This window comes from Eulemur rufifrons, chromosome 7 (genome assembly GCF_041146395.1).
Source record: "Eulemur rufifrons isolate Redbay chromosome 7, OSU_ERuf_1, whole genome shotgun sequence".
Taxonomy (NCBI): domain Eukaryota; kingdom Metazoa; phylum Chordata; class Mammalia; order Primates; family Lemuridae; genus Eulemur; species Eulemur rufifrons.
In genome coordinates this window covers 90,570,833-90,594,844 of record NC_090989.1, presented here as the reverse complement: position 1 = coordinate 90,594,844, position 24,012 = coordinate 90,570,833, and the positions used below count along the sequence as shown (strand labels likewise).

The window sequence follows — 24,012 nt, the reverse complement described above, 5'->3', positions numbered from 1 at the left end:
ATCACTTTTCTAGTAGGAATTGTGTTTGTAGGGACTCTCCCAGGTCAGGATCTGAAGAAGCATGTCCTGACTTCATAGCCCCTGGGGAGCAGAGGATGGCTGGTGTGTTATTCTGGAGCTCAGGGAAGAGAAGAGGCAGGGCCTGTGGGGTGAGGAGCTGGTAGTGAAAGGGCTTGAAAGGACCAAGGGATTCTGTGTGTGTGTGTGTGTGTGTGTGTGTTGGGGTGAGGAGAGAAGTTGGTACAAGGAAGATAGTGCAGGTAGAACAAACTCTGCTGCCTGAGGGCTTAACCAAAAAGTAGCCCCTAAGAGTCCAGGGTTAAGTCCGTGTGTCTATCGAGAAGAATAGAAAAACCATCTCTGAGCCTCCACCACCCTCTCCCACTTTATACCAACCCACGCACCAATCCCTTGTCGACTCAGTATGGGTAGGATTATATCCCTTGAACTCAAAGAATTGAACTCAGAATTTTAGAATTCTGTGTATTTGCTTGAATCACTGTAACTTTTTCTGTTGCTAAGAATACCACCCCTTCTTTCAGTGTTCAGGGACATAGTGCATGGGTTGTACTCTTAAAAAAACCAATTCAGTTTATATAAGCAAGTCAGCTCAGAGCTGGCATCTTTGTTTTCTTAGAATGGAGTGTGGTAAGGGCTGTACATTATTGTGCTTCTCTCTCAGCTTTTTTCTACCTTTCTTCCCCTGCAAAAATCCCGTATCTTATTTCAAATGCACTTATAACTCCCTCAGAATCTGTGAGTTATACATGCAATACCATTTCCCCTCCTTAATACTAGCTTAAAAAATAACTCATTTGACTAAATGTGTATTGAAGGCATCAGCTGAGTTTTATTCTACATCTTTACAACCTAACTGCTAAGTCTGCATCTGTATTTCCCCTATCAGCCTCTGAGCCATCAGCACAAATACACAACAATCACTGTAGAATCTCCCCATTATTTATCCATTTTTTTGAAGGACAACTAGGGTCTTTTCATCTAGGGTCTTTTCTGCAGTGTATAAACTTGTAGCACAGAGAATGATCAGGGCAAGTCTTGAGTAATCCTCTGTTGATCCTGGACACAGTGCATCCCTGTATTGCCAGACTACATAGCACAGAATCATTACATGTTGAATATCAGGGTAACCCACCTAAATCTGAAATACTTAGATTGCTCACAATTTCTCTTATTTGCTCTCTTTCAGTGAAAGAGCTATCTCTTAACTGAGATAATCCTTATCTTCATGAGCACTGATTCTTACCTTTCAGTCTTATCTTTACTGGGTTAAATTACCCCTGTATTTGCCCTCTTATTTCCCAACCATTTATTCACCTTGGATGCCTCCTCTCTGGGCCTTCTACACTGAACTAAGTTTCCAGTGATCTATAACCTGCTGCCACATTATAATTCTGTGTATTAGACAATAGAATGTAGGTCAACTGGTCACACAGCCAACTGGATCATGTGCCAAGAACTTTAGAGGCAAGTGGACATATAGTTGGTCAACTATCGTGCCTGACCTAATCCTCTGATGACCAAAGTGGTTTGGGAGAATTTTTCCACATTTGTGAGAGGAAGTGACTGCCTCCACAGAGGGGACAATGCCCCTTCCCTGGGAAACATGTAAGAACCTCACAATGGCTTTCCTTTTCAAACTGAACATGCTCTACTACTCCCATCCTCCACCCAGACCCCTGTTACATTCACACCAGTTGGGAATTGCTTTGTATAATGACTGATGGTAGAGACAGGAGCCTATTACATATATAAACCCTCTGGGGTCTGCAAGAAATTAGAAGTTTGGGGCTTAGACTATGAGCCAGCAATACAGATTAAGGAAGTTCTGAAAGAGGAGAAACAGGTTGATTTCATGCTCACTCCCAAAGAGGTCCAATGGGTTTCACCATCCTACTCTCTTGGGACTCCACCAAGCTAATTAAAACCCCATCAAACCCAAACTAGCTGGCTTCCCAGAGGAACCCCCAGGTATAAAGTTCATTTAAAGATATGAAGTTCAGCTGTGCTCAGAAAAGATCTTTCAAGGCCACTCCAGCCCCAGGATCTGTTGTGAATCCAATCTAACCATCTTAGGTACAAAAATGAGATCAGAAATAGGGTGACAACTGTTGTGGTGTGCCCAGGACTGAGGGGTACCTGGGATGCAGGACTCTCAGTATCAAAACTGGTAAAGATCTGGGTAGATCAGGATGAATTAATCACCCTCTCCAAGACCATAACTATGTAAACAATAAGCTTAGGTGCCTCCCTTCCATTTTCGGTACTATCACAGCTACAGAGAGATGCTTTACATGGCTACAGACATGGAGAGCCACAGAACTCATGTGTAACTATATGCACTCTGATGCTTACTTAAATTAAAAAATTTAAGAAATCTTCTGCAAATACTTGGAACTCAATCAGTGACATTCCAAAATTAGCTTTAAGTGATAAAATTTTATGTAATTATGACAACCATCTCTAAAATAAGTGATTAAGTACTTCAATTAAAAAAAATCATCTGAAAACAAATCTCTCAGGAATTATAAATATTCACTAAGATATTTGCCCAATTAGAAGCTCTTTGATTCTTGTTTTTATATTTTTTTGCCAACAAAGGTTGCTTAGCAACAATCAGCTGTCTCTTCTCTCTCATTTGTTTCCTTTTTTTTCATCTCCCACCTTTGCTACTGCAGACTAAAGGGAAGGAAAGCTACTGCTCTGTGATAACCCCCTCTTCTCAGTTCATAAACAAGAAAATGGGGGCTTTTAAGTGTAACAGTCCCTAATGCTTATACCAAGGTGTGTATAGTGTGAAGGATGTGTTCCTGAAAGAAGCTGAAGTCTTAACTCACTAAAACCCATATAAAAACAAGAGGGGTTAATTTGCCAACCATTCTGGAAGGGCCAATGCTTAATTAGTCTGGTATCTTTGTGCACCAGAATCTTGATCCAATTACCAGCTGGTGGAGGGGGATGGAAACTAACATTGTTGGGGACGAATTTTGTGCCATGCCTTGACTAGGTGCTGATTTAATTGGACTCTTAGAATGGGACTTAGCTTGGCTCAAGGGGGGTTTGGGGTTTTGAGGGGTTCAGAAAGGAGTTAGAAAGGAGACAGAGATCATAACGACTCCAAGAGCAGAGCCACAGCAGGACCTGGCCTTGTGGAGCCTGGATCCATACCCTGGTCATCCTTGGGGATCTTAGCAGTGAGACCAAATCCATTTTCCTCTAGTGCTCTGACATCACAGAACTCTCTTTGTGTGGCTTATTGAGTCTTCTTTTGCTCCCTCTCACCCTGTAGCCTTACCTTAGCACATACCTCAGCTTATTCAAAGCCCAGAGCTGCTGCTCCCACACAACTGGCTTGCTCAGGGACACTTGTCTACCTCAGGGGCTCTCTGGGTTTCTCTCAGCGTCAGCTCTTCCTGTAAACTTACTGGTTGTCTCTAAACTTCTCAAGTCAAATGTCCAAGAGTGACTTGTTCATTCTAGGCAATGTCACAGGCCAATGGCCAACTACAAATCAATAACATACAGATCAAGTGCCCAACCCTGGCCTAATCGACTGATGCCAGGGTGAAGAAGACATTATGGAGACGATATTATTTTATCCCCCCCAAATTCATATGCTGAAGTCCAAATACCCTGTACCTCAGAATGTGCCCTTTTTTGGAAACAGGGTCATTGCAGATGTAATTAATTAAGATAAGATTACACTGGAGTAGAGGGGGCACTTAATTAGATATGACTCTGTCCTCCTAAGAAGGGAAAATATGGACACCAGCAGGCACATAGGGGGACAGTGACATGAAGTGATGCAGGGAGAAGACAGCCACCTACAGCCAAGGAGAGAGGCCTGGAACAGATCCTTCCCTCACAGCCCTCAGAAGAAAGAAACCCTGCCAATACCTTCATTTCAGACTTCTCTCCTCCAGAACTTTGAGACAATAAATTTCTTTTGTCTAAGCCTCCAGTTTGTGTACTTTGTTATGGAAACTCTAGAAAACTAATACAGATTTTGGTACCAGGAAATAGGGTCCTGTTGTAACTAACACCTAAAAATGTGGAAATGACTTTGGAATTGGGAAATAGTTGAGATGCATGATTCAAAGCATAGATTGCCTTGAAGAGACTGTTGGTAGAAATATGGAGATTTTAAAGGAGATTTTGGTGAGGGCTCAGAAAGAAAAAAGGAGGGCTGTTGAGAAAACTGCTGTTGTCTTAGAGAATACATATTTCATCATGAACAGAATGTTGCTAGAAATGTGAATTTTAAAGGTGATTCTGGTGAAGTCTCAGACAGAAATGAGGAACTGTTACTGGGAACTGGAGGAAAGGTGGTCCTTGCTATAAAGTGGCTGAGAACTTGGCTGAACTGTGTTCTGTTGGACAGAAAGCAGACCTTGTAAGCAATGAACTTGCATATTTAGCTGAGGAGATTTTTAAGCCAAGCATTGAAGGTGCTGTCTGGCTTCTCCTTGTTGCTTATAATAAAATGTGAGAGGAGAGAAATAGATTGAAGACAAAACTGCTAAGCAAGAAGAAACAGCACTTGATGACTTGGATAAGTTTCAGCTTCTCCAGATAGTGTTCTCTGGAAGGAGGGCAAAGGGTGTGGCTGTACAACCCTTTTCTAAAGAGATTAGGCTTTTAACTTGTGAATCCAATCAACCATCTCAGCATAAACCAGGAATAGAGGTGCCATTATCCAGGAAAAATCTGTGGAAGACCCTCTTGTTTGATGGCTTGGATTCCCATGAATTGCATAGAAGACCAATAAGGTTTTTGAGAATTTTATACCAGCAAAAACACTGCCAGCCTGAACTAAAAGGGTCAGAGATGGGATGAAATAAAGGAAGAACGACTTTGAGGGCAAAGCCATGGATGCAGAGGCTGGTGGGGCTGCCATTGCCACCATAGGCTCAGAGGACACAGGCCCAGGGACAAGGGTCATTTCTTCCCTGGTAGCAGAGCGTGGGCTGCCACCAGGGCCAAAACTAAGACTGTTCCATACATGGCAGACTAGTCCCTGTCAGCAGGAAATTTGGGCAGAAATTTTCCCTTAAGGTTGTAGGCATGATGAATATCTGATACAGAAGCTTAACACATTTTACAAAATCTAATCTTCACAGAAAACCTCGGCCTCAGTTTTTATTCTCCTCATTTTACCAGCTTGGGGCTAAGCAATTTGCCTGAAGTCTCATGTCTGGCAAGTAGAAGAATCAGGGTTTAAACCCAGGTCTGATTTCAAGGTCTTTCCAGCTCAGCAAAGAGGGTGTTGAGACTGAGACTTTGTAATGACAACAGAGACAGTAAGTAAAATTGACTAAACTCAATCAATATAACGAAAGGTAAGTATACTTTACTATTTATTACTTAAGTATGCATGTGTGTGTAGAAGTTTGATGCACAAAGGTATTAGAACAAATGTACAATAACAACCCTTCCAGAATGAGTGTGTATATCTATCTATGTGTCTGTATCTATGCCTATATCCGTAGCCATACCCTTACTCATATCCTTATCTATTATGTGTGTGTACATTAAAAAAATAATGAACAGCACAGGACCTGGTAATAATTTTCAATCCTTCAATCCTTCTTAACTAGGAATTGTTGAAACCCTTAGTCAAGGGCACCAAGGAAAATGTCCTTTTTTCATTTACTGAAAATTCTTTCCCTTTCTGAAGGCATTTACTACCCTCATCATCTGCATTTGAAATGGCTTCTTTCTCGCAGCAGAGATTTTAATACTATTTTATAGAATTCACAAATCTCTTGGTGGCAATGATTTTAAAAATTCATTCTTTAAGTCTTCATTGCTTGCTAGAGTTTAAGAAGATTTATTCTTTAATACATTCTGCAAAATGCCAGCTGAAGTTGCTTACTACCTAGAAGATGTCTTGTCTCTTTTCAAATGGCATAGCATCTCTCTGCCCTGTCTTTTGTGTTTTTACTCTGATATGTTCTGTACTGCTGTACATGGTGGTAGGGAGAGTTTTATAAACTTAGGACTTTTGAGGTAAGAGAAAAATTCCAGGTAATCTTCACCTTTAAAATGTCTGTCCCACATAATGGTGCCTGAATTTTATGATATTTTATAATTCATGCCATTGAATGTTCCTTCTGCATGGAGAAACAGAGATGGGCTTTATACATTTCATGGCATCTAAGAAAAACCTACAACTAATATTATACTTAATGGTGAAATAGTGCATCTTTTCCCCTTTAAATCAAGAATAAGACAAGGATGTCTACTCACACCACTTCTATCTGATACTGTCCTGACAATCCTGGACAATGCAATAAGATAAGTAAAAGAATTAAAAGGCATAGAAATTGTAATGGAATGAATAGAGTTATTTTTATTCACAGACAACATAATTGCTATGTAGAAAATACTCAGGATCTATAAAACCATTATTAGAATGAATAAGTTAATTTAGCTATATCAGAGGATTTAAAATTGATATTCAAAAAATAAATGTATTTTATAAAACAGTGGCAAACAATTTGAAAATAAAATTTAAAACAGTGTCATTTACAATAGCAAAGAAACACACATGAAGTATTTGAGAATAAATGTAACAAAACATGGACATAATCTCTACACTAAAATCTCAAAACATTGCTTTATTTTTTTTATTTCTGCTTAATATGGGGGTACAAAAGTTTAGGTTATGTGTATTGCACATGCTCCCCCACCCCCCTGAGTCAGAGCTTCAAGCGTGTCCATTCCCCAGACAGTGCACATCGCACTCATTATGTATGTATACACCCATCCCCTCCCCCTACTCCCCATATCTGCCCGACACCCAATTGGTGTTATTCCCAAATGTGCACTTAGGTGATGGTCAGGGAAACCAATTCTAAAAATCTCAAAACATAGATGTGAGAAATTAAAGATCTAAATAAATGGAGAAATGCCAGGTTCATAGATTATAAGACTCAATATGTTTAAGATGTTAATCATCCCTAAATTGATTTATAGATTTAAGCATCTTGAATCATAATTCCACCAGGATTTCAGGTAGAAATGAATAAACTGATTCTTAAATTTATATGGAAGTGCAAACAAGATCCAAAGCAAAATGGCTTCATAGCGTTAGAGAAATTACACGACTTAACCTTAAGACTTTCCATACAGTAATCAAACAGTTCATTACTTGTATAAGTAAGGAAAGACAAATAGATCAATGGAATAGAGTAAGGAATCTAAAAATAAACCCACACTTATACAGTCATTGGGTTTTCAACCAAGCTACCAAAGTAATCGTAATCCAATGAAACAAGGAAAACCTTTCCAACAAATGATTATGGAATAACTGGATATGTGATATATACATAGAAAGAAATAAACTTCAACTCCTACCTTACCCTATTCACAAAAATTAATTCAAAGTGGACCATAGCTCTAAACATCAAAGCTAAAACTGTAAAGTTGCTAGAAGAACACAGAAAGCAAAAATCACAAAAGAAAGAGTTAAAAACTCTGTATCTAAAGATATTATTAATAAAATGAATAGACAAGCTGTATACTAAGAAAATATTAGCAAAACATATCACAAAGAAGACTAGTATCTAGAATATAAAAAGAACTCATACAATTCAATATGAACAACACAGTGAAAATGGGCAAAAGATTTGAGAAAAAGAAACACTCTGCAAAAGAAAAATATGCAAATAACTAATACACAAATGAATAGTGCTCAAAGTCATTAGTCATCATAGAAATGCACATTGAAACCACAATAAGACTCCATTAATATACACTAAAATGACTAAAACAGATAGCTCTAAATATTGGCAAGGATGTGACGTAACAAGAACTCTTACACATTTTTGGTGGGAATGTAAAATTTTACAAACAGTTTGAAGTAAATTAAAAAGTTATATATACTTCTTCTCTATGGCCAGCAATTCCACTCTTGACTATGTACCTATGGTAGGCAAAATAAGGCCATTCACCACCTCCACCCACCCAAGATGTCTTAACCCATGGGACCTGTGTTATGTAGCAAAGGGGAATTACGGCTGCAGATGGAATTAAGGTTGCTAATCAGCTGACCTTAAAATAGAGAGATTACCCTCAATCTGGGGTGGAGAATCTGCGGTTTTAAGGCCACACGTGGCCTCCTAGGTCCTTAAGTGCAGCCTTTTGACTGAATCCAAATTTTACAGAAAAAATCTTTTTATTTTTACTAATACTCTTTTGTTCATCTTTTATATTTTTATTTTATTTTGAAAATGAACATATTTAATATACCAAAGAATGAAATAAATTTCAACAAAATAATCCTCCCATATTGATCAGCACAATTAGAACATTAGTCAGCCATAAGGGCTAAATTGACAGCTGCTATGCTCATGATTTAGTTCTGACTTCCCCCTCTTGACTGGCACTACTACCGCACAAGGCTGGTTGGCAAGAGTTTATGGGGGTTGACTACACCAGTCTGTTACCAGCTTTTGACAACAGTGCATTGTGTTTCTACTGGAAGTAGAATTTGTTAATAGTTGCTCACCTATTTTTCAATTCTGTCTGCTTAATAGCCCATCATGTCAAAGAAGACCAAGAGAACACTGAAGGAAGAAAACAGATTTTTTAATGAGGATTGGGAATCGCAATATTATCTTGTTTCTGCTATAAGAGGATTTGCTTGCTTTGTGATACTGCAATATCAACATTAAAGAAAGTCAATGCTCATTAGCATTATAACACTCATAAGAACCACAAATACTTTAAATGAGGAGAGGCATGGAAGGTTATTTTGCAGAGATTAAAAGGTGAAAAGCAAAGCAAAGACAATTCTTTCAAGCATCAATAAGACCTGGTTATAATGCCACTGAAGCAAATTAAAAGTAGCTTATGTACTGGTGTAGTGGGGAGGGAAGCCATTCCGTAATGTAGAAATTGTTAAAGAATGCATTGTTGAAGTTGTAGGATACTTAGACCCTGATAACATTACAAAGAACAAACAATTCCCTCTTTCAAAGAGAGCCATAACTGATCGGTAGCATGAATTAGCAACTTCATGCAATACTTCAGAAGGAAAATATTTATTATTCAACTACTTTAGAAGAATCAACTGATACTGCTGACTTGGTACAGGCTTTGTACTGTATTCCAGTCATAACAGAAGATTTTCTTTGCTACAAAGAGTTACTCACTTTGGGCACTCTTGCAAACAGAACCCCGGGAATAGATATCTTCAACAACTTTCAAGATAAATGTTATGAAGTTATACTGAATTTGGAAGATTTAGTGAACATATGTACAGATGGTGCACCTTCCATGACAGGAAAACTTGAAGGGTTTATTGCACAGATAAAATAAAGCATTAGCATATCCAGATGCTCATTTCTGTTTATTGTATCTTGTATCAGCAAAATCTCTGTGCTAATGCTACTATTTTAAATGACACTTTGTAACAAGTTATAAGTATTGTTAACTATATTTTTGCAAATGCAACATGGCTTCCTCCATTTTGTAACATGCTAAAGTTGAACAATGAAGTATTCAGTATAGATTTAATGTATTATTCTAAAGTGCTGTTGGCTATCACAGGGAGAGGTGTTAGCCAAAATTTTATCTCTGGGAGAACAGATAGTTAAATTTTATGAAGAACAGAATTAGCAATGTGAATTATTGAAAGAAGATTTCTACAGGAATGCAGTGTGTGATATCATGTCAAATATTTCTGTGTGATGTCTATCATGTCAAATCAAAATGACAAATATTTCTTGGCAAGGTAAAACTAAGTCTATATATGATATGTGGCAATAAATCCAAGCATTTTGAAAAAAGCTGTCTTTTTTCAAAACACTTCTTCTTCGAAAGGAAATTTTGGGTGAACATTTTCCCCACTTAGCAAAGGTCATTGATGAGCAGGATGATATATATGAATCGTTTGAAAAATACGCAGCTGTTATAGGCCTATTAATTGGAGGATACAATGAAAGGTTCACTGACTTTGAGAATCGTGACATCACACTCAAATTAGCATTTCAGCCTAACCTAGTTGATATCACCAAGGCACCCAAAGAACTACAGATGGAATTGATTGAACTCTCAATAGATGACATTTTAAAGTGATTGTTTAATGCTTAGAAAGATCCAATTGAAATATGGAAAAATGCAATAGAATGCCCACACCTCCGGCAACATGCCTGAAAAATGTTTTCTTGCCTTTCAACCACTTATGATTGCGAATCTACCTTCTCCTACCTAACCCAAATCAAGACACCCTGAAGGTCACAAATGACCGATACCCATCTAGAAGTGAAACTGTAGACCTACATGCTGCAACCAAATATTCAAATGCTTTCCAACAAAAACAGACTCAACAAAGTCATTAAAAGATTAGTTAACTTTAAAATTAACAAACAGTTTTCATTTTTGAAATTATTAAATATATGTTAGGTTTTTACCACATAATGTACATTTTTAAGCATATCTAATTGAAGTTTCTTGAATGCAGCCTTTTTTCATTACAGCTAAATTAATGCAGCCTTCCAACATGAAAACGATCCCCAACTCTGCCCTGGACTATCTGGGTGGGCCCAGTGTCACCACAGGGTCCTTAAAAGTAGAAGAGGGAGGCAAAAGTAGAGGGTATGAGGGAAATGTAATTACAGAAGGAAGGTCAGAGAAATGCAATGTTGCTGGCTTTGCAGATGAAGAAAGGGGGCCACATGCCAGGGATCTGGGCAGCCCCTAGAAGCTGAAAAAACTAGAAAAGGGACTCTCCCCCAGAGCCTCCAGGAAGAAACACAACACTGCCAACACCTTGGTTTTAGCCCAGTGAGAGCTTTTGTGGATTTCTGACCTGCAGACCCGTAAGATAATACATTTGCATTGTTTAAACTGCTAAGTTTCTAGTAATTTGTTGCAATAGCAATAGAAAGCTAAAAAGAAAAATGAAAGCATATGTCCACAAAAACTTGTTCAAAAATGTCCTTTGTAGTTTTGTTCATAACAGCCCAAACCTGGAAATAGTCAGGGTCTCTATTAATAAAGCACAGTGAATAAAAAAACTATGATATATTCATATAATGAACTATTACCTAACAATAAGAAGGAATAAACTACTTATACATGCAAGAACATGAATGAATCTCAAAAAAATGCTGGGTAAAAAAGCTGGATGCACATTTTATGATTCCTTTTATGTGAAATTCTAGAACAGGCAAAACCAATCTACAGTGAAAAAAATAAAGACAGTAGTTGTCTCTGGGAAGGGATGAATAAAGGGATTGACTCGAAAGTAACCTAGGGAACTTTCTGGTATAAAGGTAATGTTCTATACCTTAATAAGAATTTTAGGTGCACAGGTGCATGTCTTTGTGAAATACGATGGAATGAGTCATGCATTTTGTTATGGGTTGAATTTTTCCCCCAAAAGTTATTTAAAGTCCTAACCCTGTTACCTATAACAGTGACCTTATTTGAAAACGGGGTCTTTGCAGATGTAATCAAGTTAAGATGAGATCACAGTGGACTAGGGTGAGACCTAAATCCAATGACTAGTGACATTATAAGAAGGCTACGTAGTGGGGCAGCACAATTTACAATTACAAAGATGTGTAAACAACCCAAGTGCCCATCAATACATGAGTGGATTAATAAAATGTGGTATATGTATACTATGGAATACTACTCAACTACAAAAAACAATGGTGAACTAGCACCTCCTATATTATCCTGAATAGAGCTTGAGCCCATCCTTCAAAGTCAGGTATCACAAGAATGGAAAAACAAGCACTACATGTACTCGCCATCAAATTGGTACTAAGGTGCTCACATGGAAGTAACACTCATTGGGTGCTGGTCAGGTGGGAGCGGGGTGGCGGGGATGGATAAACTCACAACTAATGGATGTGATGTGCACTGTATGGGGGAACGGCAAGCTTATAGCCCTGGCTTGGGGGAGGCAAAGGCATTATATGTAACAAAAATGTTTGTATCCCCATAATATTCTGAAATTTTAAAAAATAAATAAATAAAGTAAAAAGAAAAAGGCTATGTAAAGACTCATGGATGCAGAGACACACACAAAAAAACACCATGTGACGACAGAGATTGCTGTGATCTAGTTGCAAGCCAACCACCAGAAGCCAGGAGAGAAGCATGGAACAGATTTCTCCCTCAAGCCTCCAAGAGGAACCAACAGTGCCAACATCTTGATTGCAGACTTCTTGCCTCCATAGCTGGGAGAGAATAAATTTCTATTGTTTTAAGCCACCCAGTTTGTGGTAATTAGTTATGGCAGCCCTAAGAAACTAATACACACTTAAATTTGCACATTCCACTGTATATAAATTTTATCTAAAAAAGAACCATAAAAATATTGAATTCTAGTTTATAATATGAATTCTAGTCTATAATATGTACATGAAGTCAAGTGTCTGAAATTGTCTGAATTGTTGAAACTAAATGGTGAGTATATGAGTTTTCACTGTATAATTCTTTTAACTTTCTTGTATACTTGAAATTTTCATAATCAAATATTGGTGAAATGATTTGAACCTTGACTCATAATAAGAGGTAAAATAAACTTAGAGAGCTAAATAAGTATTTTTAAAAAGTGAAATAGAATAAAATGGAACAGAACACACAAAATAAGGGCAACTATTGTTTAATGAAAGTTTGATTTCAATTATACATAATACATATACATATATGTATGTCCTGGAGTATGATGTAAAATTATTTTCTTATTGAGGGTCAAGTCAAAACTGTTTGAGAAGAGCTACCTTAGTCTCACAGGTTTCTGAACATCCCACCTTTTTCCCTCACCACGCCATACCTATATTTTTATACCCGCACCTAATCCATGCATCATTTGCAGAAATTCAGAGCTCTTGCTATGAAAATGTCTCTTTGGTCCATTATCACAGTTAATGAACCACAGTCTCCTGAAACAATGAGTTTCTTCCAGGGGAATTCACAGGGCTCTTTGTGAGCTGTATTTATATCTTCAAAATCCCAGGGTAGCATTTAGTAATTTTCTGCATCATGACACTAACTGGAAACTTAAAAGAATTAGCAAAACTCTTACCAGATGTTCTTCCTTTGAAATTTTCTAGGAGGAATAAGCAAAGTAAGCTAGCACCTCAATAAAAAATTTAGCCATAAATCCTAAAGCTAAAGATTAATTCAGCCCTAAAGTATGTGAATCCATTTAGTTACTGTCATCCTTTGTATTGAACAATAACATAAGTCATGCCAGAGAAAGTCTTGAACAGAAGATGCTAATTAAGCTAGAAATAACTATATTAGTCCACTATAGTGTTATGTATAAGTTTTGATAATGTAATGAGTGTTCAGTTTAGTTTCAACCAACAACTTCAACTATGTGTCAGGCACAATGCTGTAGGTGGAGGGGATACAATGATAATTAGGACTGGTCCCAGTCCTTGAGGAGTTCACAGTGCAGGAGAACAGACACATACATAGTTCAATATGAGAGTCAGGTAAATACTGTGCACACATACATACACAGGATTCTAGAGGTGCACAGCTGTCGGGCCAAGCTGGAGTGTATAACACCTTAGTTGAGTCTTGAAGAATGTACAGAAGTTAACTCAGGAAAAAAGGACATACATGGACAGGGGCAAGAGGTGTTCCTGACTGCCTTCGAAAGAGGGTGCTTCTGGCTAACTGTAGAGATTTTATTGTGCTGAATGGAGTTTGCAAGCTCAGGGCAAGAGCTGAATTGCTCCAGACAGTAGAGGCTTAGCCATATGCTGCTGTCTCTGGGACCCTCCTTCTCGACCTTCCTTTTTTCCATCAAATGTTTGGTCCCTCCTCCCAATATTAGAGGCCAAGTTGTCAAACAGATGTTTAAAGACTATCAGTTTGGAGACCTGACAAGTCATTATTCTACCTAGATTGTTCACCTATTTTGTTACACTCTGAAGGTAGCAGGCTATAGAATAAGCCAATAGAAACATTAGCAGAAGTGGTGGTGGCAAAAACTAGGTAGAATTAAAGTGGAACCACCATTTTGTGGATCAGAGAACATTAAGGGGGAAAAATGCAAGCGTGAGGAGAAAACAACTACCTCAAAGAATTGCCAAGAATACCAAGGCAGAACAGGAGAACCTTGGGTACCAAAAGAGAAGAGAGGGATTTGTCTTCTGATAATGATGCTTAGTGAGGCTTCAAGAGTCAAAAACTGTTCCTTAAGGCCAGTATGGACTAGGGAAGCAAGGCTTCTATTTTTTATTTTTTTATTTTTTTTTATTTTTTAGACATTGAAGGAGAAAGGCAGAGGTTTATATTAATATTTTCAGCCCTGGGATTTACAACTGCTTAAAAGCTTATAAAGACTTTATATATTGAGAACTTTGGACAGCCTGTCTTGAGAAGGAGAGCTTAGGGTAGGATGGGGTAAAGGATGTCACAGAACCAAAAGTCCTCAACTTTAACTTCTATTAAATCTTAAAGATTTAGTGCAGACACTTCTTTCTCCTGAAGGACATATTCAAGAATGTACACAGGAAGATGCTCTTTCCAAAGGGAAAACACCAGAACCATGTTGAGAATTTACTAATACTTCCCTGGTGGGAGACAGATAGACAGACAGACTTAGCAAAAGCAAAGTTTCAGTTGAGGTCAGTAGCAGGACAATATGGCAGGCAGGGGAGGCCCAACCAAGCACGGCCCAGTCACCCTCTCTGGACACAGTATTCCCTCAAACAAGGTGAAGGCACACAGCACGGGCCCAGACATAGTCCCATGTGAATGACAGTGGCCAAAAGCAAGGTCTGCCCAAACTTATAAAACGTCATAGGAACAAAACAGATCGTTTCAGCAGTAGCAACCTACCGCTACTGATACATCCTGCAACACGGATAAACTTTGCAAAACATTATGCTAAGTAAAGGAAGCCAGATATAAAGGGCACATGTTGTTATCATTCCACTAACATAGAATAGCAAATCTAAAGGAACAGAAAATAGATCAGTGGTTGTAAGGGGCTAGGTGGAGGGGAGAATGGTGAATGAGACCTAATGTGTATGGGGTTTTTTCGTAGGGAGATGAAAATGTTCTGAAATTAGATAATGCCAATGATCACACAACTCTGTACATATACTAAAAACCACTGAATTGCATATATTTTAAAGGGTGAATCTTATGGCATATGAATTATGTCTCCATAAGGCTACTATAAAAATGATGGCTCTGACGGGGCTCACAAAGACACAATAGCTAGAATGCAATGACAGTTTATTAAACCACACCAGAGATTCCACGGGATGATAAGCATACTTCCTATTTCTAGGAAGACGTATGTTTGAGACAAATAAATTAGGCAAATGCTTGACTTGCGTTTTAAAACAAACTGAGAGTCAAAAGCACTAACTACTTCACAGAGATTAGTATTTGGTTTGTTGTTTGGCAAAGCTTACTTACATTTTCCTTACAGAAGAGGTTCTTTAGACAGATCCTATAGAGCTGCGTGTGTAGAAGAATTAAATCTAGTTTATTACCTAAAATCCTATGGGAAATTTAAAGGACCAGCTTGCAGAATAGCAAATTCAAAAACCCTTTAGTCTATACTGAGTATGAAGCCATAAAACAGCCAAATTAAGTGAAAATTTCCTTCCTACTGGATCTTTCATTCAGGAACATAATTTATTGCCTGATCGGCCATGTTTATGGCCTGGTCACCTTATCAACTGCCTTAAAAAAAATCTCAGGTTGAATGTCTGTCCACAGTTTGCATCTATTCACGTCACTGTCTCACTTCTTGTTGCTAGGATACCACTTATTAGAATATTAAAAATTTATTTTTAATCAAGTTTTTATTCTACATGGCCTTAAGAAAAGAAGACAGTGAGGTCCATGTACATATAAGAGTTTCCAGAATGACTTTAAATCTCTGGTAATAATTCTAAACTCATTTTTTAATTTAAGAATTGAAAAACCTGACTATCATTAAAATTGCAAGTTTTAGCTTTGTGTATTAGTTTGTCAATAAGTGGGAGGAAAGACCCTATCACAGAACCCTTTCCTTCCTTCTAAAATGGCTGATTCATTTTGTCTGCCAGAAACAAACCTCCAGGGTACAGAAAAAGCCCTCCTTCAGAGAGGATTCATTTTCTTAGCCCTTATTTCTCAGGGCTCCCAGGTTCAAAACTAGAAACTAGAACAATCTATTTTCCAGACTTCCAAAAGTGACTCAGATTAGATGGTAAAAAAGGTGATATTCCATTTAATTTTATTCCAATTAATTAAATTCAGAAATGTATATTAAACACCCTCTCTGCACAAGTTGCTGTACTAATCAACATTGAGAGTGTAAAGATGAACATGAGACAGTCACTGTCTTGAAGATGGTCATAACCTAGGGAAGAAGTGGACAATATCCGGAGGAGCAGGGAACTAAGTCGCTGCAGGCCCAGCAGGTGGAGTTCCCACATCTGCGCTGGGGTCTGCAGAAACACAGGTCTGGAGCCTGCACTGGCTGGGTGTGAACGATAAGCAGCATCTGTCAGGGTGCCCGGTCGGCACTGGAGTGACAGCTTGAAAGGGCTACCACGTAAGAGAAGCCAATGTGTGAAAGAGTTCATAGGTCAGGGCTCGGTGGGGCATTCCTAGGTAGTGCCTATGGCCTCTGCTCCAGTGAGGAGCCGGTAAAGGGCGACTTTGACCCCACTGTGACCTGAGGTAGGCTAATTAGTGCTGTGGGGCAGGGAAAACTTACCCGCTGGGGGAATGGCTGGGGTTCAAGAAGGCTCTGCAAGCAGTATGGCAGCTGAGCTGGGTAGGACTTCATTAATCAGAGGTAACAAGAAAGGGACATCAAAGTACAAGGAACTGGAAAACGCAATGCGAAAGTGGGAGGAAGTTGCTGCGTTAAAGCAGTGCTGGTCGAGGGGGACGAGGAGCGTAGAATGTATGCGGCTGTGGGGTGAGGGTACAGTGGGAAGGAAATATAGCTGGGATCTCGGGCCAGATTAAGAAAGCCCTGGAATGTCGTGCTAAGTAATTTGGACTTTGTTCTGTATATGCAATGAGGGCCCATTCAGGGCAGCTGAGTAATGCAATGTTATGAAATGTTACCTTTCGGTAAAAAGTTGATTTCTCAATTTAGCTCAGCAACATTTAAGAACGATTTGTCTCTAACCATGTGCTATTAGTCTCCATTTGGCCCCTCAGGCCCATTCTTCACCCCTGTCTTCCGCTCTGTGCCGTAGGAGGCTGGCTTCACCAGGCCCCTTTGCCCTCTGCCTTCCAGGAGGGTGGCCGAGGGAGGTGCTGTCAGGAGACTGGAGGTCAGGAGGAGACGGTGGGGGTGTGTCTGGTCGGTGGCTGTGTCTCTCCACAGGCCTCAGCTCTGCGGAGTGTCCCCTTTCTGCAGCTCCAGCTCTCGCTGAGGTCTAGTACCTGCCTCTTTCTCCTCCCTTTCGTGGCTTCCTCCTGTTGCTACTCACTGGGCAGCTCACTAGCCCGTAACCCTGCTGTCTGAGGGGTCCCCGAGGCCACCCCAGGTTCGGTGATTCACTAAGAGGACTGACATGACGCAACACATAGTTGTACTCCCGGCTGAGATTTGTTACAGTGAAAAGATATAAAGTAAAATCAGCAAAGATAAAAGGCACATGGGGTGATGTCGGGGGAAGCCAGCCAAAATCATGAAGCATCCTCTCCCAGCACATATTTAATTTCTCCAGCAAAGAGTTGTGACAACATGTGTGACATGCTGTCTTCCAGGAAAGCTCTTTAGATACTCAATGATTTTATTGGAGTTTGGTCACATAGCCACCCTTCACCTAGCACATACCAACATTCCAGACTCCCAGAAGGAGGGCCAGTTTCAGCATACACCACATTGTTTGCACAAACAGTTTGGGCACAGTGAGCTATTCCTATCAGGGAATAGTGGGAACCCTCCCAAAATCCAAGTTTCAAGACACCAGCCGAGGGCCAATCTTGCAAGCAGGGCTTTCTAAGTATAGCAGGATATGTTAATTCTCCTGCACACCCATCCACACTTCTGTAAATAATTTCTTTTAAGTCAGCTCCTTTCAAATATACCATCTGTTTCCTCCTAGGACCCTGACAAACACAAACTATCTATCTGTCTATAAATTGGTGGGCAGTCTCTTCTGCAAATTCATTACCTCTCTTCATTTTCCCTTCAGTATTTCCTAGGTCTGATACTCACTAGGGCATGGGGCATCCAAGGCCCACGTGGCCTCTGGGCCATACATAGCCTTCCCCCGTTTTCACACCACATGTGATTGAGTCTCTCTCTCCATTGGTCCTCTAGTTCCCCTGTGGAGATGGATTCTGTTCCTGACTTCCAGGCTGCTCATCTAAGGCTCTGAAACTCCTCCCACTTAACATCCCTTCTTTTGGGGATAGGCCATGAACAAACCATCCAGAATCCCAGGAATCCTAATGCCTCCACCTCCTGACTCTGAGCTTGGCCCTTTTTAGAATCTCCTGCCCTACCACCCTGACACTGTCACTGCTCAGATGGATCTTGAGTTTTCAAAGTTCTAATAGATGCACAGTTAACTGAACTGTTAGGCATTTGATCCCAGTTTAGGATACTCCCCCAAGCCCCAGTTGGTACAGTCTTCTTATGTCTCATCCGTTAGTCTCTGGCTTGTTTACCCGCTTCCCTGAGGCCCAAGCCCACCAGCTTCTTTTTCTGCTGCTGTGAATATTTTGGTTATCTATTTCTACCTTTTTAAAACTACCCCAAAATTTAGTGGCTTAAAACAGCAACCATTGTATTATACCTCATGCCATAGTAGGTCATCAATTTGGGCAGGGCTTAGCTAGACAAGTCTTCTGCTCCACTTGGTGTTAACTGGGGTCATTCAGTGGACTCAGTGGTACCAAATCAGCAGCCGGCTGTGTTGGAGGCTCCAAGACAATTGGAAGGCTGGCTCAGTGGGTCCCCTCTCCACCTCCATGTAGTCTCAGGGCTTCTCCATGTGGTTTTTCCAGCAGGTTAATCATTTCTTACATGATAACCAGGGGTTCCAAGAAACCATGATAAAAGCCCCTTTTTAATGAATAGGCCCGGACTGGCACATCACTCCTGCTATGCTCTATTGCTCAACACAATTACAGGCCAGCCTAGATTCAAGGAGAAAGGAAACAGACCCTACCTCTCACTGGGAGCAGTGTTAAAGAATTTATGGCCAAATTTGCAAAAGTGCCCACAAGTTTCACAGCCAAATATGTTCAGGTTATGACTAAAAGACTCCTTAACCCACCCTAAAACACATCTTGTTTTTCCAAATTTGAAAACCATCACCGTTAAAATTGGAAAATTAGCATCATAGCAAAAAAAAAAAAAAAAAATCAACCAATTGGCACATAGGCTAGGAAATCCACAAGCTTTGCTCTTTTATGTCCTCCTCTTTCCTACATCACTGTGCATAGCAAAGTCTCGGACTAAAGAATCATTTTTCCCCCAGGCATTAAAGTCGGAGTCTCTCATACCAGGAGGGTTAGAAATCACAAATCTGAGATTAGATTTTGCAAGAGAACTGAGCTGAAGATTCTTTGGCTATGACTCTTTCTCACCTTGTCTTTTTTTCAAAGGAGCATCTGTCAGTATATTGGGGTGTCCTTCTGTGCTAACAGTTTGTTTCCCTCCTGGTTCAGGCCAGGGCATTACCCCAGGCTTGGGATGACTGTGATCCTCCTGAAGCCATTCCAGGAGCTTGTGTTCAGGCCTGGAACCCAGGGCCTGTGGGTGAAACCACCACATAGAAATCCTCCCAGGAGAACCTCCTAACAAATTCCAATTTTTAGAGAAGTTGGTGCTGGTTAGGTTCCACCGCCCACATGATTTGCCACTCCAGAAGGCACATGTGCTATCTGTGTGAAATTGCCAGCTGAAGCATAGACCAATGCCAATAGGAAAGAGGGAGTAAATTTGCAGGGAGGGGATTTTAAAGGACTCTGAACACCTCGTTAGAATCATCTGAAGCATTAGCATACACAAAGCCCTTTCACAGCTATTATCTGACGAGAACATCATTTGATACTCTGCGAAGTGCAGTCCTACTGTACAGATAACTAAGGTCAGACCACTTAAATCAAGTGTTCAAGGTTACCAAAGTCTTCTGTAATCAAATTATACATGGTGATTTTAAAGGAGAAAAAGATAATTTTCTCATTTTAGCTCAAAAAATAGAACAAATTAAACTTAGGTTTCCATGTCCTATAAATTGGAATTTCCTATCCTTCCACACTTCTTTGTCCATATGTATTTCTTCCATTTACGTTGCAAAGCACCTTCTCATTCCACGTCCCTTTACATGGCTGCACTGGAGAGCTGCCTGTCAGCTCCAGATACACACCGTACTTACAGAGGAGGGCAGCATCTCCAGACATGTCCCTGATGGCTGTTTTACGTACCACTGCTTAAGCCAAAGAACAGTTCAAGCTTTGGTATGAGGGATTTGTTCCATACAAAGGATAGTCACTGTCTGGACCAATCTGACTATTTTTTTTAGGAAGAATTTGAACTTGAGGCATGGGAAGGGTGCAGAAACAGGAAGATGTGGAGAGAGTAAGCAAGTAGCAAAGGCCATGAAGCAGCAGAGGTCATGAGTTGATAGAAGACATGAGTAGTAAAAGCCATAGAGGAGTCAGAAGATATTAAAAGGCAAAAGCCATTAAAGTAGAAAAGAAAGAGGAGGAGGAGGAAGAGGAAGGGGAGGAAGAGGAGGAGGAGCATGAAAACAAGAACAGAAAAGGAGCTTTAAGTAAGCAGAAGCTAGAAGACATGTATATTAGAGAGGAAGGTGGTCAGTTGGGTAATTAACAAGTCCAGAGAGCTGACTCCCTGTAATTGCAGAGCCCCTCAGTTAGGACTGACAATTCCAGCTGCTAAGAGGACATCCAGGTAAATCTCCAGAATTGCACTGGACCTGAGATGACCTAGTTCACACACGCAATTCCATCCTCTCCCTGTGAGGACTGAGTGGGAAGCTATATCCTGGCTCCCATGGGGCTTTGCCATGATGAGACTATTTGTCCAATATTACTGATTCTCAAGGGTGTCCTTACAACAAATCTCTTATTATTTGAAGCAAATTGAGTAGGTGCCTGTTTCTTGCAACCAAAAATACTAATACAATGACAGTAATGAAAAATCACAAGTATATTCTTTATAGATCAAATGCAGGATGAGGAAAATGCCAGTGCTCTTAAAATTTTGATGTATCATTATAGGGCTCTCTAATCTGTGACAACACAGATTTAAGACCATACACATCTAAGAAGTAATTTTTATAACTTCTCCTTAGCTATTCCATTGATGCCACTGACAACAAACCTTTGCATGTCACCAGATCAAGCCTCTGTTTTCAACCCAGAGCCCAAGACAGTGTTTTATATATAGGAAGTGTTCAGCTGATGGGAAATGCTGAAGATATAATCTACCAGAGCTTTTACACCAGGGCAGTACCATCGCCTCCATGGGGCATGTGAAAACAAATTGGGCTGGGTGTGGTAGTGTGTGCCTGTAATCCCTGCTGTTCTGGGGGCTGAGGCAGGAGGACTGCTGGAGCCCAGAGCTCAAGGCTGCAGTGAGCTATGACTGCACCTCTGTATTCCAGCTGGGCAATATAGCGAGGCCCCATCGAAAGAAAGAAAGGAAGGAAGGAAGGAAGGAAGGAAGGAAAAGAAAGAGAAAGAAAGAAAGAAAGAAAGAAAGAGACAGACAGAAAGAAAGAAAGAGAGAAAGAAAGAAAAAAGAAAGAGAGAGAGAGAGAAAGAAAGAAACAGAAAGAAAGAAAGAAAATTGGGACATTTTTACTTGTCAATGACTGAGGTCTTCTGTTGGCATTTAGCGGGAAAGGGTCAGGGATGCTAAAATTTCTGCAATGCTCATGACAGTTCCATACAAAGAAGAATTATCCCAGGAAAAATGCAAATTCTGACATCTTAAGAAACCCTCAACATTCACACATTTGCACCTAGTCATCAAATAAAAACTATAATCTGTAGCCTAATATATGAGCAAATGACAGAATAACATATTTGAAATCAGAATTATCCCAGAAAATTCATAATGGGTGCACTGAGCTATGGATCGGTCCCAATGTCTTTATTCTGGTCTTTGTCATGAAAGATAATAAACTCCCTTCCAGGGACACCTCACCCCAGGGCAGTAGACAAGAAGATATATTTATCAAAGTAATAAGATAGAGCATATTTTGTTGAGCAGTTTGTTAGCTTGTTTATCACTGGTAAATACAGGGACTCGTGTATGTGGGCCACCATTTGTACTATTGTCAGATATCACCTGCTCACACCCCAGTTTGCTAGTCTGAGTGTAACTTAAAGATATAAGGCAGGTCACAGGACTCAGAAATAATCACAAATCACCATAATTTGTATAGCCTATCTATAGTTTAAATTTTGTTCCCTCAAGGAAAACTTTTATTTACATCTCATGGACAAATGCCCTCACGTTCATACTGGGGACCTGTCATTTTTTGGAGGTTCAAAGGTTTTGCAGGGTCTCTTTGGGAGTCAGTTATGCCTCTGCCCTTTAAATATCTGCCTCTCATCCCAATTGAGAAAACTAAAGTCTTTTGTTCACAAATGAACTCCATGTTCCCTTATTTTTTATAAAATAGCTGCATGCCAAGCATGATTACTTTCATCTCCCATACGTTACAATGTACAAATTGAAAGTCTAATCACTGACATGCCTTTTAATGGCATTTAAAAAATGTCTCAAATGAATAATCCAAAGCTTGCTAACATTTGTATTAGAAGATAGGAAACAATTTTCTTCCTTCTTTAAGAGCTTGCCAGGTGACCAGAAATGTCCATTTCAATTCAAATGCAATCTCAGAACAATTTTTTCTTTACATTTGGTTAAATCTTCAGTTTCTACTCACTTCCTCTGAGCACTTTGAAAATAGGTAAATAAATACATAAAACAGTACATTTAGATTTTATTTTTCTTCTTTGAAGTCTTAATGCACAGAATATTTTTTCCTACTTCCTTAAAAAGCACCTAAAATAGCCTCTTTATCAAAAATCTAACTGTAGCTTCCACATAAGTAACCATCTTTTCCTTTCCACTTTTTTTAACCATGTTGTGACAATCTCCCACTTGATTTTAAACAACCTTTGCAGTGCGAATGTGACTATTTCCTAAGGAACAAGAAATCTGTTTTGTCCTTTGAGCTGAAAAAAAAAGAGTGCCATGTTCATGGTCTGTAGATCAAAGCCAGAGTACTAGCTGTCAGGAGACAGCTCAGACATCAATCACGGTGCGACCCTCTGGATTCCAGGCTCCTCCTCAGAGTGGGAGGGAGCCAGACTAGTCCAAGGTCACTATCAGCCCAGAAGATCTATATTCCACATGTTAATCCTGTCATCCTGGAGAAAATCTGTGGACAGTTCCAAAGAGGATCAGTCTAGTTCTTCTATCAGGGGAGCAGCTATTTTTCTTCCTCTGCCTCTCCAAGTAAAAGCAGAATGAGATGCATATAGAACAAGATCATTTCAGTGGAAAATCTTTTAGAAGTAGAGAGTTCTTAGTGTTACAGCTCTTTTAGAATTCGTCTAGCAGGTTTTCTGGTCCTCACCGGAAGACCCACTCCCTGCCGCCGCCCCATGCAAGAAGGAAAAAAAAATAGGAAAAAAAAAAAAAAAAAAAAAGAAGTAGAGAGTTCTTAATAGTATCAAATACTGGACTCACATTGTGTCCTCTGTGTGCTACAAACTGTTCTAAGAGTTTTATATGTATAAACTCATTTAATCCCGACCACAACCCTGTAGGGCAGGCAATAGTATTACCTCACCAGTTTACAGGTAAGGAAACTGATGCACATGGATGCTTAGTGACACGTCTAAGGTCATTTGACTGGTCAACAGTGGTACTGAGATTTGAACCCAAGAGATGTGCTTCCTAGGACCAGGTACTTACTGACCATAGTAACCATTTTTCACCTATACACAAGCAGACTGGTATAGTGGGAAATGTCTGATACAGGGAGTTGA

At 39.7% G+C, this 24,012-nt stretch overlaps 1 non-coding gene across 1 annotated transcript; it reads left to right on the top strand.

Moving 5' to 3' along the window:
* Positions 1–23,547: 23,547 nt before the first annotated feature.
* LOC138388923 (U7 small nuclear RNA) lies at positions 23,548–23,609 on the top strand. The gene has a single exon (XR_011234378.1). It is a non-coding gene; the product is annotated as a U7 small nuclear RNA (small nuclear RNA).
* Positions 23,610–24,012: the final 403 nt, after the last annotated feature.